This window comes from Bombina bombina, chromosome 1 (assembly GCF_027579735.1).
Source record: "Bombina bombina isolate aBomBom1 chromosome 1, aBomBom1.pri, whole genome shotgun sequence".
NCBI classification, from domain to species: domain Eukaryota; kingdom Metazoa; phylum Chordata; class Amphibia; order Anura; family Bombinatoridae; genus Bombina; species Bombina bombina.
In genome coordinates this window covers 1,327,335,608-1,327,354,250 of record NC_069499.1, presented here as the reverse complement: position 1 = coordinate 1,327,354,250, position 18,643 = coordinate 1,327,335,608, and the positions used below count along the sequence as shown (strand labels likewise).

The following is an 18,643-nucleotide window of genomic DNA, read 5'->3' as shown; positions in this document are numbered from 1 at the left end:
ATTCCAACATGTTAAAGAGACAGTCTACTTGAAAATGTTTATTCTTTAAATAAAATAGATCATTACTGTATTTACCCATTCACAACCTTTGCAGACTTCTCCCTTAGCTCAGTGCTTTTTACAAACTTGCATTTCAGCCACAGGAGTGAGCACAATGTTATCTATATGGCACACAAACTAGATGTTTGGATGTGAAAAAAGGAATAAAATGCACTGAGATAAGAGGCGGCCTGCAGGAGCTTAGAAACAGGAAGAAATTTAGAGGTTTAAAGGTTATAAAGTATATGAATATAACAATGTTCAATATGCAAAGCATGGGAATGGGTAGTAAAGGTGTTTTCTATCTTTTTAAACAATAACAATGTTCACGTAGACTCTCCCTCCTTGACTGTTAAGAGCCAGAGTTTTAGAGAGTAAGCAGATTCTATTTACAGTTATGAGAACGCTTTCAGCTTGTAGTGCACTTTGAATAAAGCACATCTGCTGACTGCGCTCCAGGGCTGGCCCCTCTTCTTGTTTTCATTATGTTAAAATATGGTCATTTCCTCTTATATTAAACGTACCCTGTGTAGTACTATCTTATAGATAATAACAATGTTTATTTTCAGCTTTTAACATCCTCAACTTAAAGCAATAGTTTTTAGCATACATATTAAAGATCACTATTTAAATATGTTCAAGGGACATGTAACAGAACATACAACTTTCCAATTTACTTCTATTATCTAAAATTTTTGTTCTCTTGGCATCCTTTGTAGAAATGCATAACAAGGTAGTGTCAGGAGCAGCAATGCACTACTGGGAGCTAGCTGCTGATTGCTGGCTGCACACAAATGCCTCTTGTGATTGGCTCACCAGAAGTCAGTACCCAAGATGGCGGCAAGTAGGTAGAGGGGGTGGGTTAGAGAGCTGTTTGGGAGGGTTCAGGGAGGTTGGGGGCTAAGGGGGGATCCTACACTGCAGAATATATATATATATATATATATATATATATATATATATATATATATATATATATATATATATATTAAAAAGGCTTTTATTTTAGTACTGGCAGACTTTCTGCCAGTACTTAAGATGGGGATGACAATTTTGGGGCGGGGGAGGGAAGAGAGCTGTTTAAGAGGGGGCAGAGAGGAATCAGGGGGTAGCCTGATCTCTACACTAAAGCTAAACGTAACCCTACAAGCTCCATATAAGCTACCTAATTAACCCCTTCACTGCTGGGCATAATACAAGTGTGGTGCGCAGCAGCATTTAGCAGCCTTCTAATTACCAAAAAGCAATGCAAACGCTATATATGTCTGGGGATCCCAGAGAAGCATTTCAGTGAGAAACAAAGTTTGTGAAAAAGTGAACGATTTTTTTTACTTGATCGCATTTGGTGGTGAAATGGTGGCATGAATATACCAAAAGTGGCCTAGATCAATACTTTAGGTTGTCTACTATTATGTATTTTGTTTATTTCTTTTTGTATCCTTTGTTGAAAAGTATACATAGGTAGACTTAGGAGCTGCTGATTAGTGGCTGCACATATAAATGCATCTTGACAGGGAGCCAAAAAATGTGACTGTCCTGGGAAAAACAGGAAAGTGGGCAACTATTCTTTTAAGGTCTCTATAGGTAAAACTTACCGTGCCTGCAGGAGGACAGATTTGCAAGTAGTGAACCTGTCGTCCTGCATTCACCACTTGAAATGTTGCATTGCGTGCTGAAATTTAACATTGCACAAGAGGATTCTTGCGCAATGCCGGCCCCTGCTCTGGTGCAACCAATTGTGCTAGAGCAGGGCGTGTCAATCTCCTCAAACGAGCGAGTGTCAGGATGATTGATCTCCCCACTTCTGAGGTGGTGGAGAGGAAAAGAAGAAGCCGTTTCTGCTTTTTAAGTATGTGGCAGAAAGTTTGCTTATGCAAACCTGCTCCACATAGCCCACAAAGCTGTGAATCTATACTATTTGTTTACAAATTAGTGTGTATAAGTAATGGTATATAGAGCTTGCAATCATACTTCTTTCTAATATTTTCTGCTCATCATATTGGCTATATTTCATATTGTTTATGCTCTACATATATGCATCCACAGCCTAGTTAATTTAACACTCTCTTTGCCATATGTTATTACAGAAAGATTATAAAATATGCAGTTGACATGTGATAAATATATCCCTTGCTGCTTGTGTTTTTTTTATTATTTATTAACCCTTTATCAGATATTCTGCTACTGTTTACTGTATCTTTTAAAAGAGTGTATATAAGGCTGCAAATTCATCTGCTCCTAGTTAACATTTCTCTGCAGGGAAAATAATTAAATACTACAGCCACGGGCCTGAGACCTATTTTATATAAGGAATCAACATATAATCTGAACAGTTTTCTGTACAGCAGCACATTGATGTTTTTCTCTAGCTGCTTGTGAAATATAAAAGTAGAGTTGACTGCAGAAAAAAATATGAGAATTTATTAAAAAATACAGTAAATTTCTTATCTTACAACTTTTCAGACTTTCAGTGTTCTTGACGTTTTTGAGGTAGAATGAAAGGATTCTGTGGGATTCTGTGGGATTTTTTTGCCTTGTTATTTAAAACAAGCCAAGAGTAATTAAACCTTTTTAAAATCAACTTCATCTCTTGAGGATTATCTTCCCATATGATTCCTGTTTTATCAACATGGTCTAGATTCACCAGACATCATAAGACGAAGCTTCTGTGGCATGTGATTTATCATGAGTCTACACAGCACATTTTATTAACAGTTGCACTCAGCATTGATGCTAAACCCTTATATGACTGAGATTCACATGCTTCTGTGTGATTCTTGTACATTAACATAAAAAAAAATAGTTTTAATTGGAAGCCCAGATGAAAACCATTATCTTTGTCTCTCTTAAGGGATACTAGTAATATTTGCAGACGCAAGATGGTACTAGGTACTGGCAGTTTTATTATTAGGGACATGAAACCCACATTTTTTCTTTCATGATTTAGAAAGAACATGCAATTTTAAACAATTTTCTAATTTACTACTATTATCAATGTTGCTTCATTCTCTTGATATACTTTGCTGAAAAGCATATCTAGATAGGTTTAGTAGCTGCTGATTGGTGGCTGCACATAGATGCCTTGTGTGATTGGCTCACCCATGTGCATTGCTATTTCTTGAACAAAGGATATCTAAAGCATGACACAAACCAGATAATAGAACTAAATTGGAATATTGTTTAAAATGTATTCTCTACCTGAATCATGAATGAAACATTTGGGGTTTAGTGTCCCTTTAAAGGGCCTGTGTACTTTTTTTTTTTTAAAGCGTACAGTGATTTATTTTTCCCATTTTTGCTCACTATTGGGAGTTAGTTTTTCCCCCACTTTTTTTTACTCCATTGACTTCTACGGAGGTAATAGGTTACCGCGTGAGCGATATTTTGAGTTCGGCTTGTTGTGTGTGTCAGGTTAGTGCAAGAGCGATAACTTTTTACTTTCAACCCATAATACCAGCACAACCCAACACACGCAAAAAGTTTACTTCTAGCGCAATTAGCGCTCTAGCGAAAGCGCAAAATAGTGCTACACTCGTAATCTGGCTCTATGTGTTTAAACCATGCAAAGGATTAAACTCATAGCTAAAGTCATATTATGTGCAGCAGTGCAATACTGGGAGCTAGCTGAACACATATGGTAAACAATGACAAAAGACAAATGTGCATAGCCACCAGTAGTGCATTTCTGCTGCCGAGGATATGTACATATTCTTTTCAACAAAGGTACCCAAGAGAACACACTGAATTTCTTAGAAGAAGTGAATTTAAATATTACATGCTCTATTTGAATTATCATTAAATTTGACTCTCCTGTCACTTTAAGCAATCAGTATGGCTAAATTATACTACAAGTATTTAATGTGCTTGATTAGGGGGTCGATCTGAGTGGGCGGAGAAAACCATAAACGGGAGTAGCTGTGGGGCAAAGTGTCCCTAGAATTCTTTTTTCAAATGTTGCCAACTTTAATTACTATGTACCCAATTAATTATGTTAAAGGGGTTTTCTTATGTATTCACCCAAGTCTGAGCTTGCTGGTTAGAATGAATATTTGCCATTAAAATATATAAATGTCTGCTGCTTAGCTCACAGGTTGACAAGCATACAAATGATTTCCTATTATTTCTTCCCAGGATATTATATTCTGTATGTAAACTAGTCTAAACTGCACATGGTAATCTGATGAATAGCAGGCACTGTGTTTTGTATAAACAGTCGCACAGTAAACAAGCAATACAAATCATGAAAGGCCGTTTATATAAACAGACTGAATTTATTCAATTCAGTACCCAATGGAGACAATACATCTATAATAGATGCTACAGTACTTGAGCAGTGTTCACATTTCATTTATAAAAGAAAGAAAAAAAGTATGCCTACCTGATAAATTAATTTCTTTCATGATGGTGAGAGTCCACAAGCCACCACATGTCGGATTAACGTCCAGGTCTACAGGAGGAGGCAAAACACCACACACAACAGAGCTTAAATCCCTCCCACTTTCCCATGAAAGGTCATACATATGGCCAAGAGAAAGGAGAAAAGAAGAAAAGTAGGGAAGGAAATGCAGGGTAAAAGAAGTGCGAACTACTACCAACTGTTATGGAAAAACAAGGGTGGGTCTCGTGGACTCACCATCATGAAATTAATTATCAGGTAAGCATAAATTTAGTTTTCTTTCATAGAATGGCTAGAGCCCACGAGCTATCACATGTGGGATCCTATACTCAAGCTGTGAAGTCCATGAGACCACCATGAAATAAGATGGTAAAAACAGTAAAAACTTTCATTTTTCAGAAAGAGCACACAATTTTAAACAACTTTCCATTTCACTTACATTATCTAAATGTGCAGTCTTTTCATATGCACACTTTCTGAGGCACCAGCACCTGCTGAGCATGTGCAAGATGTACAGAATATATACGCATATGCATTTTGTTATTGGCTGATGGCTGTCACATGATGCACTGGGAGGGAAAATAGAACTAACTTTAAAATGTGTTAGAAAGAAATCTACAACTCATATAAAACTCAAACTAAGTGCTTTTGAGTTGTCTTTTTATTGTGCATTTACCGATTATAATATTGTACTGTGTTTAGTGGTTCTTTAAAGGGACATTCCAGCCAAAATTGGAATCCAAAATGGAGGAATTTCAGTTTTGAATAGAAGGATTTTTGTAATATACAGTGGATATAAAAAGTCTACACACCCCTGTTAAAATGTCAGGTTTCTGTGATGTAAAAAAATGAGACAAAGATAAATAATTTCAGAACTTTTTCCACCTTTAATGTGACCTATAAACTGTACAACTCAATTGCAAAACAAACTAAAAGGGAAGTAGAAATAAAAAACTAAAATAAAATGGTTGCATAAACTAATACTTTATTGAAGCACCCTTTGATTGTATTACATCACTCAGTCTTTTTGGGTATGAGTTTTTCAGCATGGCACATCTTCTTTGCAAAAACACTCCAAATATGTCAGAATGCGAGGGCATCTCCTGTGCACAGTCCTCTTCAGATCACCCCACAGATTTTTGATTGGATTCAGGTCTGGGCTCTGACTGGGCCATTCCAAAACTTTAATCTTCTTCTGGTGAAGCCATTGCTTTGTTTATTTGGATGTATGCTTTGGGGCGTTGTCATGCTGAAAGATGAACTTCCTCTTAATGTTCAGCTTTCTAGCAGAAGCTGAAGGTTTTGTGCCAATATTGTCTGGTATTTGGAACTGTTCATAATTCCCTCTACCTTGACTAAGGCCCCAGTTCCAGCTGAAAAACAGCCCCAAAGCATGATGCTGCCACCAAAATGCTTCACTGTGGGTATGGTGTTCTTTTGGTTATATGCAGTGTTTTTTTTTGTGCCGAACATATCTTTTGGAATTATGGCCAAAAAGTTTAATCTTGGTTTCATCAAACTTGAACACCTTTTGCAACATGCTTTTGGGAAACTTCAGATGTGTTTTTGCAAAATTTAGCTGGGCTTAGATGTTTTTTTCATAAGAAAAGGCTTCCGTCTTGCCACTCTACCCCATAGCCCAGACATATGAAGAATACGGGCGATTGTTGTCACATGCACCACACAGCCAGTACTTGCCAGATATTCCTGCAGCTCCTTTAACGGTGCCATAGGCCTATTGGCAGCCTCCCAGACCAGTTTTCTTCTCGTCTTTTCATCAATTTTGGAGGGACGTCCAGTTCTTGGTAATGTCACTGTTGCGCCATATTTTCTCCACTTGATGATGACTGTCTTCACTGTGTTCCATGGTATATCTAATGCCTTGGAAATTCTTTTGTACCGTTCTCCTGACTGATACCTTTTAACAATGAGATCCCTCTGATGCTTTGGAAGCTCTCTGCGAACCATTTTGTTGTAGGTTGCGACTAAGAAAATGTCAGGAAAGACCTACTAGAACAGCTGAGCTTTATTTGGGGTAATTCAGAGGCACTTTAAATGATGGCAGGTGTGTACTGACTCCTATTTAACATGATTTTGAATGTGATTGCTTAATTCTAAACACAGCTACAACCCCAGTTATGCAACCATATTATTTTATTTTTTTATTTTTACTTCCCTCCACCTAGAAGTTTCACTTTGTTTTTCAATCAAGTTGTACAGTTTATAGGTCACATTAAAGGTGGAAAAAGTTCTGAAATGATTTATCCTTGTCTCATTTTTTTACATCACAGAAACCTGACATTTTAACAGGGGTGTGTAGACTTTTTATATCCACTGTACATGTATTAGCAAAAAATTATTCTAATAAAATATATAGCTGTTTCAAAAGTGTATTTAAATATGCACTGCGCACCAACATTTTAAACACAACATTTGTTAATAGAGTCTAAGGTACTTGTACCATCTGGTAATGACTCAATTTGTTAATTGCCGACATGAATGGTGTTGCACATACTTCACATGCACAGTGATAACTTTTACTAGAAGCATTTTTGCCAATACATGTATAAGGCAAATATTTTTCTATTCAGCTATGAAATTCATATATGTACATTTAAATTTTGTACGGAATGTCCCTTTAAAGGCAGGTACTAAACAGGCACAGCAACCTGGAGAACTTTACTACCAAAAGCAGACTTAGAAGAGGCAAACGTGTCAAAATGGTAGAATTTGGTAAAGGTATTAAAAGAGGACCAAGTAGCTGCCTTGCACATCTGTTCAATGGAAGCTTCATTTCTAAAAGCCCAAGAGGTGGCAATTGCTTTGGAAGAATTAGCAGTACATTGTTAAGGGAGAGAATTCCCTGCTACTAGGTATGCTCTGGGATTCAAGCTGCCACAATGATTACAGTAGCTTTCTGTCATTGCAGGGACCCAAGAAATGGATAAACAAGGAAGAAAAAATTCTGAATTATTTAGTGGCGTGAAGACAAAATTTCAAGGCCTTTACTACATCCAAGTTAAGAAGTAATCTTTCTTTAGAGTTTTTTTGTTTTGTTTTGTTTTAGTGCTGGACAGAGATGGGACTACAATTAAAACAACCTTAGGAAGGAAAGAGTAGTTTGTTCTTAAAACTGTTTTATACTTATGGGAAAAAAAAATAATCAGATAGAGCAGAAAGCTCAGATGCTCTTCTGGCCAAGGAAATATCCAAGAGAGAGGACTTTTCAAAAAACAGTTGAATTTCCAGACCATGCATAGGTTCAAACGGCTAAGTCAGAAGAACCCTCAAAACCAAGTTAAAGGATTCCAAAACTTTACTATTTTGAGCACAACCTGACCATCATTTTCAAATAACAAACGTTTATAGAACATAACTGAAATACTTTTACAGTACAACGATCTTTCTGAAGACTATATAATTATAAAATTTATATTTAGAGGATGACTTCAGTACACCCAACCCTCTAATATGGGCCGTGCACTACCAAACTCAATCGCCAATTCTAATCAGATTTCCTGCATAACATTAAGTGACGATGTCGTCACCAGGCGCGCGCGCGCGCGCATTGCCTTACGTTGACTCGCACATGCGCATATCGTATCTATATTACAATCTATAATAATTGCACAATTGTGATTTGCTAAGATTTCGTTAATCAATATAACATCCACAAAGTGCTATGCTTTACTGTGAGTTATATATATTATATAAATATATATGCAAAAATAATATGGGTTTAATTCATCATTATTTTATTTTTTAAATACATATAGATTTAATGCTCGTTATTGTTAGGGAGATTCTCACAGTGCAGCGCTCCGTTCTTACCTGCTCTACCATGTCATCAGCTCTCTCTAAAATCGATACAGAAGGTCTGCTGGTTTAATGCTGAGTGACGTATAGTATGTCGAGTACTGAATATCACGCATGCGCATAGCGGCAATACACCCCCATTTTCATAACCTGGGTTATCGGTCAGGATTATAGGATGCAAAAGACTAGCTGGCGGTGGGTTCCGAAATCAATCAATTTTCGATATTGGATTATTAAAAAAACGGTATTCATTTGAAACGCAATGCCAATTAAAAAATATGTAAAATATATTAATATTGAAATTGCAGGTAAGTTTTTTCATGGTTTAGTGCCCCTTTAAGGTTTCATATGAGGAGAAGGATTGATAACCGGTCATATCCTGACCAAAGCTTTAAAAAAGGATTGACTGTAAGGAAGTCTTGAAATCTTGTGATCCAAGACTGAGACTTGACACTAATAGATAGGGGTGTAGGGCCATTTAATAGTACCACAAAATTGTTTTTGTTAAATTAGGAAACATTATTTTAGTTTTGCAATAAGTTTTGTTTGTTTGTTTTTTAAATTAAAAAAAAAGAAAGAAGGGACAATAGCGAGGAAAACTTTTGTTACCTCGATACAGGATGTAAGACTCTGGGAGATTTGTGTAACACTGTATTGTATGAGATACGGGGGATGCTAAAGCTTATTCTATGCAAAAGAAATTCTGTATACTGCATCACTTTGCACCTTCTGTTGGATATATGTGTAATTAGCGTTGTGTTGTAACCCAGATTCTTTGCTTTGAATAATAAAGAAATATTTCAACTAAAATCAAAAACTTGCAGGAAATGGTTTACACTGCAGTATTAAAGGGACACTGAACCCAATTTTTTTCTTTCGGGATTCAGATAGAGCAAGCAATTTTAAGCAACTTTCTAATTTACTCATATTATCAATTTTTCTTCGTTCTCTTGCTATCTTTATTTGAAAAAGAAGGCATCTACGCTTGTTTTTGGTTCAGATCTCTGTACAGCACTTTTTTTATTGGTGGATGAATTTATCCACCAATCAGCAAGAACAACACAGGTTGTTCACCAAAAATGGGCCAGCATCTTGCATTTCAAATAAAGATACCAAGAGAATGAAGAAAATTTGAGAATAGGAGTAAATTAGAAAGTTGCTTAAAATGTTATGCTCTATCTGAATCACGAATGAAAAAATTTGGGTTCAGTGTCCCTTTAATATTTATTGGCAGATCAGAACTACTGCATGTGTGTAACAAAGGTGGCATGAAGTAGGCTTGTTCAATGCAGAAATGAATATCCCTTTTAAAAAGTTTATTGTTTTTGTCCTTTTTTTATGAACAAAACATTTTTATAAATTAATATGCTTATTATTTTAAATTAATATTCCTATTATTTATTAAAATGTCATTCATTTTCATCTATAATTACATTCATAATTACTCATACTCATATTTTGAGTGTGTCATGTTTATAGGGAGCCAGACCTCTCCTTGCAATAAACATGACTAAGTAATCACCAGCACCTCCTGGAGTGCTTGTGCCATTTTACAATTAAAAAACATAATTTATGCTTACCTGATAAATTTATTTCTCTTGTAGTGTATCCAGTCCACAGATCATCCATTACTTGTGGGATATTCTCCTTCCCAACAGGAAGTTGCAAGAGGATCACCCACAGCAGAGCTGCTATATAGCTCCTCCCCTCACTGCCATATCCAGTCATTCGACCGAAACAAGACGAGAAAGGAGAAACCATAGGGTGGTGACTGTAGTTTAATTAAAATTTAGACCTGCCTTAAAAGGACAGGGCGGGCCGTGGACTGGATACACTACAAGAGAAATAAATTTATCAGGTAAGCATAAATTATGTTTTTTTCTTGTTAAGTGTATCCAGTCCACGGATCATCCATTACTTGTGGGATACCAATACCAAAGCTAAAGTACACGGATGATGGGAGGGACAAGGCAGGAACTTAAACGGAAGGAACCACTGCCTGTAGAACCTTTCTCCCAAAAACAGCCTCAGAAGAAGCAAAAGTGTCAAATTTCTAAAATTTTGAAAAGGTGTGAAGCGAAGACCAAGTCGCAGCGTTGCAAATCTGTTCAACAGAGGCCTCATTTTTAAAGGCCCAGGTGGAAGCCACAGCTCTAGTAGAATGAGCTGTAATCCTTTCAGGGGGCTGCTGTCCAGCAGTCTCATAGGCTAAGCGTATTATGCTCCGAAGCCAAAAGGAGAGAGAGGTTGCCGAAGCTTTTTGACCTCTCCTCTGTCCAGAGTAAACGACAAACAGGGCAGATGTTTGACGAAAATCTTTAGTAGCCTGTAAGTAAAACTTCAAGGCACGGACTACGTCCAGATTATGCAAAAGACGTTCCTTCTTTGAAGAAGGATTAGGACACAATGATGGAACAACAATCTCTTGATTGATATTCCTGTTAGAAACCACCTTAGGTAAAAACCCGGGTTTGGTACGCAGAACTACCTTGTCTGAATGAAAAATCAGATAAGGAGAATCACAATGTAAGGCAGATAACTCAGAGACTCTTCGAGCCGAGGAAATAGCCATCAAAAACAGAACTTTCCAAGATAAAAGTTTAATATCAATGGAATGAAGGGGTTCAAACGGAACTCCCTGAAGAACTTTAAGAACCAAGTTTAAGCTCCACGGGGAAGCAACAGTTTTAAACACAGGCTTAATCCTAACCAAAGCCTGACAAAATGCCTGGACGTCTGGAACTTCTGCCAGATGCTTGTGCAAAAGAATAGACAGAGCAGAGATCTGTCCTTTTAAAGAACTAGCTGATAAGCCTTTGTCCAAACCCTCTTGGAGAAAGGACAATATCCTAGGAATCCTAACCTTACTCCATGAGTAACTCTTGGATTCACACCAATAAAGATATTTACGCCATATCTTATGGTAGAATTTCCTGGTGACAGGCTTCCGAGCCTGTATTAAGGTATCAATGACTGACTCGGAGAAGACACGCCTTGATAGAATCAAGCGTTCAATCTCCATGCAGTCAGTCTCAGAGAAAGTAGATTTGGATGATTGAAAGGACCTTGTATTAGAAGGTCCTGCCTCAGAGGCAGAGTCTATGGTGGAAGAGATGACATGTCCACTAGGTCTGCATACCAGGTCCTGCATGGCCACGCAGGCGCTATCAGAATCACTGATGCTCTCTCCTGTTTGATTTTGGCAATCAGTCGAGGGAGCAGAGGAAACGGTGGAAACACATAGGCCAGGTTGAAGAACCAAGGAGCTGCTAGAGCATCTATCAGCGTTGCTCCCGGGTCTCTGGACCTGGATCCGTAACAAGGAAGCTTGGTGTTCTGGCGAGACGCCATGAGATCCAGTTCTGGTTTGCCCCAACGATGGACCAGTTGAGCAAACACCTCCGGATGAAGTTCCCACTCCCCCGGATGAAAAGTCTGATGACTTAGAAAATCCGCCTCCCAGTTCTCTACGCCTGGGATGTGGATCGCTGACAGGTGGCAAGAGTGAGACTCTGCCCAGCGAATTATCTTTGAGACTTCTAACATCACTAGGGAACTCCTGGTTCCCCCTTGATGGTTGATGTAAGCCACAGTCGTGATGTTGTACGACTGAAATCTGATGAACCTCAGTGTTGCTAACTGAGGCCAAGCTAGAAGAGCATTGAATATTGCTCTTAACTCCAGAATATTTATTGGGAGGAGTTTCTCCTCCTGAGTCCACGATCCCTGAGCCTTCAGGGAGTTCCAGACTGCGCCCCAACCTAGAAGGCTGGCATCTGTTGTTACAATCGTCCAATCTGGCCTGCGAAAGGTTATACCCTTGGACAGATGGACCCGAGAAAGCCACCAGAGAAGAGAATCTCTGGTCTCTTGATCCAGATTTAGTAGAGGGGACAAATCTGAGTAATCCACATTCCACTGACTTAGCATATTGTTAGGGGTAATATGAACCTGATGGCAGCCATCTTGTTCCCCGCAGCCATCTTGTGATGATTAGCATCCATTTTGTAATAATTAGAATTTATTATAGCAGTTATTATGCAGTGAGAATTATATGCATGTTATGAGTTTCTTTAGCTATTCGGCCTTGCCAATGTACCCTGGCCTAATGCCTAGAAGTAAGATAGAATAAGATAATGTAAACAAGAGGCTTTAGACACTCGGTTGTCTCTGCAGATGGTAGTTTGTTATGACTCTGTAAATATTGTTATGAGAAACTCATGTTCCAGTTTTTCCTTGTAAATTGCTCTGTCTAACTGTGTAAGATGACGCGGTCCTAACGTGTCATCCCCTTAACCCTGTATGTCACTATAAGAAAGGCTTGCACTGTGCAATAAACAGAATTGGCTTTCGATCATAATGCTGCGTGGTCTGAGTCATTCTAAGGGGCCCTTATCAGGTAATCTACATATGCCTCAGGTGGTACACTAGGCCCCAGGCTTTGGCCTGCACTGACACTTACCCCCTGAAGGGGACACCTAACACATATATAATTGCAGCGGTCTGAGATGCAGGCGCGCAAATGGCACTATGTCCATTGCCGCTACCATTAAGCCGATTACTTCCATGCACTGAGCCACTGACGGGCGTGGAATGAAATGAAGGACACGGCAAGCATTTAGAAGTTTTGATAACCTGGACTCCGTCAGGTAAATTTTCATCTCTACAGAATCTATAAGAGTCCCTAGGAAGGAGACTCTTGTAAGTAGTGATAGAGAACTCTTTTCCACGTTCACTTTCCACCCATGCGACCTCAGAAATGCCAGAACTATCTCTGTATGAGACTAGGCAATTTGAAAGCTTGACGCCTGTATCAGGATGTCGTCTAGATACGGAGCCACCGCTATGCCTCGCGGTCTTAGAACCGCCAGAAGTGAGCCCAGAACCTTTGTAAAAATTGTCGTGGCAGTGACCAACCCGAAGGGAAGAGCTACAAATTAGTAATGCCTGTCTAGAAAGGCAAACCTTAGGAACCGATGATGATCTTTGTGAATCGGTATGTGAAGGTAGGCATCCTTTAAGTCCACTGTGGTCATGTACTGACCCTCTTGGATCATGGGTAGGATGGTCCAAATAGTTTCCATTTTGAATGATGGAACTCTGAGGAATTTGTTTAAGATATTTAGATCCAAGATTGGTCTGAAGGTTCCCTCTTTCTTGGGAACCACCAACAGATTTGAATAAAATCCCTGTCCTTGTTCCGTCCGCGGAACTGGATGGATCACTCCCATTACTAGGAGGTCTTGCACACAGCTTAGGAATGCCTCTTTCTTTATCTGGTTTGATGATAACTTTGAAAGATGAAATCTCCCTTGTGGAGGAGAAGCTTTGAAGTCCAGAAGATATCCCTGAGATATGATCTCCAACGCCCAGGGATCCTGAACATCTCTTGCCCACGCCTGGGCGAAGAGAGAAAGTCTGCCCCCCACTAGATCCGTTTCCGGATAGGGGGCCGTTCCTTCATGCTGTCTTGGGGGCAGCAGCAGGCTTCCTGGCCTGCTTGCCCTTGTTCCAGGACTGGTTAGGTTTCCAGGCCTGTCTGGAATGAGCAACAGTTCCCTCTTGTTTTGAAGCGGAGGAAGTTGATGCTGCTCCTTGCCTTGAAATTTCGAAAGGCACGAAAATTAGACTGTTTGGCCTTTGATTTGGCCCTGTCCTGAGGAAGGGTATGACCCTTGCCTCCAGTAATGTCAGCAATAATTTCCTTCAAGCCAGGCCCGAATAAGGTCTGCCCCTTGAAAGGAATGTTGAGTAATTTAGACTTTGAAGTCACGTCAGCTGACCAGGATTTAAGCCATAGCGCCCTACGCGCCTGGATGGAGAATCCGGAATTCTTAGCCGTTAGTTTAGTCAAATGAACAATGGCATCAGAAACAAATGAGTTAGCTAGCTTAAGCGTTCTAGGCTTGTCAATAATTTCATTCAATGGAGCTGTCTGGATGGCCTTTTCCAGGGCCTCAAACCAGAATGCCGCCGCAGCAGTGACAGGCGCAATGCATGCAAGGGGCTGTAAAATAAAACCTTGTTGAATAAACATTTTCTTAAGGTAACCCTCTAATTTTTTATCCATTGGATCTGAAAAAGCACAACTGTCCTCAACCGGGATAGTGGTACGCTTTGCTAAAGTAGAAACTGCTCCCTCCACCTTAGGGACCGTCTGCCATAAGTCCCGTGTAGTGGTGTCTATTGGAAACATTTTTCTAAATATAGGAGGTGGGGAAAAGGACACACCGGGTCTATCCCACTCTTTGCTAATAATTTCTGTAAGCCTTTTAGGTATAGGAAAAACGTCAGTACACACAGTCATTCAGAGCAGCTAATACCTCCCCAAGCAATACACGGAGGTTCTCAAGCTTAAATTTAAAATTAGAAATCTCTGAATCAGGTTTCCCCGAGTCAGAGATGTCACCCACAGACTGAAGCTCTCCGTCCTCATGTTCTGCATACTGTGAAGCAGTATCAGACATGGCTCTAACAGCATTTGCGCGCTCTGTATCTCTCCTAACCCCAGAGATATCGCGCTTGCCTCTTAATTCAGGCAATCTAGATAATACCTCTGACAGGGTATTATTCATGATTGCAGCCATGTCCTGCAAGGTAATCGCTATGGGCGTCCCTGATGTAATTGGCGCCATATTAGCGTGCGTCCCCTGAGCGGGAGGCGAAGGGTCTGACACGTGGGGAGAGTTAGTTGGCATAACTTCCCCCTTGACAGAACCCTCTGGTGATAATTCTTTTATAGATAAAGACTGATCTTTACTGTTTAAGGTGAAATCAATACATTTAGTACACATTCTCCTATGGGGCTCCACCATGGCTTTCAAACATAATGAACAAGTAGGTTCCTCTGTGTCAGACATGTTTAAACAGACTAGCACTGAGACTAGCAAGCTTGGAAAACACTTTAAAACAAGTTTACAAGCAATATAAAAAACGTTACTGCGCCTTTAAGAAACATACATTTTCCCAAATTTTGAAATAACAGTGAAAAAATGCAGTTACACTAAAGAAATTTTTACAGTGTATGTAATAAGTTAGCAGAGCATTGCACCCACTTGCAAATGGATGATTAACCCCTTAATACCAAAAACGGAATAACAAATGACAAAAACGTTTTTTAAACAGTCACAACAACTGCCACAGCTCTACTGTGGCTTTTTACCTCCCTCAATACGACTTTTGAAGCCTTTTGAGCCCTTCAGAGAAGTCCGGATCATGCAGGAAGAAGCTGGATGTCTGTGTCTGTAATTTTTGCTGTGCAAAAAAACGCCAAAATAGGCCCCTCCCACTCATATTACAACAGTGGGAAGCCTCAGGGAACTGTTTCTAGGCAAAATTCAAGCCAGCCATGTGGAAAAAACTAGGCCCCAATAAGTTTTATCACCAAACATATGTAAAAAACGATTAAACATGCCAGCAAACGTTTTAAAATACACTTTTATAAGAGTATGTATCTCTATTAATAAGCCTGATACCAGTCGCTATAACTGCATTTAAGGCTTTACTTAAATTACTTCGGTATCAGCAGCATTTTCAAGCAAATTCCATCCCTAGAAAAATATTTTAACTGCACATACCTTATTGCAGGAAAACCTGCACGCTATTCCCCCTCTGAAGTTACCTTACTCCTCAGAATATGTGAGAACAGCAAAGGATCTTAGTTACTTCTGCTAAGATCATAGAAAACGCAGGCAGATTCTTCTTCTAAATACTGCCCGAGATAAACAGTACACTCCGGTACCATTTAAAAATAACAAACTTTTGATTGAAGAAATAAAATAAGTATAAAACACCACAGTCCTCTTACGACCTCCATCTTAGTTGAGAGTTGCAAGAGAATGACTGGATATGGCAGTGAGGGGAGGAGCTATATAGCAGCTCTGCTGTGGGTGATCCTCTTGCAACTTCCTGTTGGGAAGGAGAATATCCCACAAGTAATGGATGATCCGTGGACTGGATAGACTTAACAAGAGAAAATAACTTTAATTTCTCTCTGTAAAATGTTCCAGGAAATCATTTAACACTTTGTTCAGTTTACCTTAGGGCGTTTTTTTGTTTTAACAGTTAAGTTCAGTCTAAGCCTATGCCCCTTGTTTTTAGTCAGTGTTTGTTCAAAGAAAAATAAATCACTGTATTTTCATTCTTTGCTACACTCCATTAAACAGTATGTAGGCTGGTTATAATGAAGTATTCATGGGCATTATGAAGTTGGAAGAAGTTTTATATTCTGCTGCATTTCTCCATAACAAAATCTGTTTAATACACTAAGTCAAGCCCTGCTGTTTGTATAACTGTTTAGGGATATAAAATGTAGAAGCTTTGTCTATTTCTGCAATTATTATTCAGCATTGTGTGGAGGAAGAGTTGTTCCGGTTCAGCAATTCAGCTCCGTTAAAAACAATGGAGGTTTCATTTACAGCAGCCTAACACAGAGCAACCACCCTCTACCTCCCCACACTACACAGCTGTAAATCAAAGCTCTGTTGTCTCTAACAGAGCTGAACCGGAGCAACTCTTCTTCCCCACTAAGGGCTAGATTTACCAAAGCCATACTCCTCTAATATCGTCCAAAATAACGCATACAAACGGATCCTCATATTTATCAAAGCACTCTGCGCCTATAATTGCGCAAATCTGAAAGAAACTTCTTTGCACTCCACTTACATTCGCCTAGGCGCACAGGCGCGCTCCCGAGTGCACCAATATACATTAGTAATAGGCGTAATTTAACAGCCCGACCTACAAATACGCCCAGTTGCTTATTCATCATTGCTTTGCGCTGATAATTCCGGCTGTAATTGCGTGTTGTATATTTCGCCATACAGACTGAGTCGAACACCATTATAATACATGCTTTTACATCTTGTGATGCAGTACTTTACTCTTTTAACTAATTTTTCAAAAGTTCAGCGCAAAGAAGATACTGTTATTCCCAGTAATTTGCGCTTCCACAGGCGCATATGGTACCAAAAGTTTTATATATATATATATATATATATATATATATATATATATATATTGATATATTTATTTTTGTGTCAACATATGGCACAAACAGCACAGAAACATTATATAATATAAATATTAGCTAAATAGTTACCTAAAAAAAACGTTTTTTTAATAATCAAAAGATGGCAGCGCAAATATTTATAGGGATGTACTGTGATAAATAGGGAGTAAATGCTTTTTCCGACAGGCGCAATTTATCATTATTACGCCCCAGCTGGCATTGTGGTAAATGTAGTTGCTAACCAAATAGCCTAGAAGGCCTCTAGCTACACCGGCCTTAATTTGAGGTGTGGGTGGATGCAGTAAGCGGCGGCCAGCAAGTGTAGGTGTGGGGCAGATAGAGCATGCAATTTTCGGCCGGTTTGCCCCTCTTTCGGCACAAATGGGATAGGCCCATTTTCGGCCAAAATTCGGTGCATCCCTAGCCTGCATGATAATTTTTCTCTAAACTAGAGAATGTTTGACTATCTGGCAAAAGAAAATAACACTCTCTGGGAAACTGAAGCTGACAGTTTTTCAGTTTATTTTTCATAGAATAAATGCAAAGTGTAATGTAATTTGTAAAAATACAAAGTATGAGACTAATTTGTTAAAGTTACACAGAAACTGTGAAAATATAATTGGAATTTAATCACAATCCTAAATACAGTCCTGTATCCAAAATAAAATGCAATATAGAAAGTGCAAAGTTTAAATGTAATAAAACTTAATCCAGAGTAGAGTAATATAAAATACAAACACAAAGTGTAAATTCAGCAAAACTTTTGTGTCATGCAGTGCTATATTGCACAGAGCTTGTCTCTCCTTCACATACAGAAACGCATGGAATGCTCCTTGGATAAGCATAGCAAAACAGTGCTGGAGATGATTTGAGATTATCTCACCTGAGCGGAGAACTTTCAATCATCAGGCCCCTTAAGAGAGAAGGTCCTTCCTGAGAGGGAAGATTGGCTGGAGGATATTTGTTCCAAAAAGTACAAGGCAGCAGCACTCTAATATTTAAGTTTTAAGATTTTGTTGTGGCATCAGAAAACAGCATATACTGTTTTCTGATGCCACATAACAATTATGAAACCATAATATTGGAGTGCTGCTGCTTTATTATTCTTGGAACTTTGAAAGGGATGAGTGCAGAGCCCTTTTGCAGCTATTTGCACCCTGCAATTATTTGCATGTGTGATAGATAGACTTTCATGGTATATTTCTGGAGGACATTTATACCAGATCTGCGTACCAAGCCATGACAGATAAAATAGAATCACTAAAGCCTGTTTTATTCTGGCTATATACTGAATAGTAAAACAAAAACGAGGAACGGTGTAGATTAGATTGAATGACCAAGGAACCACTAGTTCATTTAGAGTCGACTCTAGATCTCAAGAT

General features: G+C 38.9%; 1 protein-coding gene across 1 annotated transcript in view; it reads right to left on the bottom strand.

Moving 5' to 3' along the window:
* Window positions 1-18,643, bottom strand: part of LONP2 (lon peptidase 2, peroxisomal) — a 530,106-nt gene that overhangs the window by 306,470 nt on the left and 204,993 nt on the right. The gene's annotated exons all lie outside the window — the stretch shown is intronic.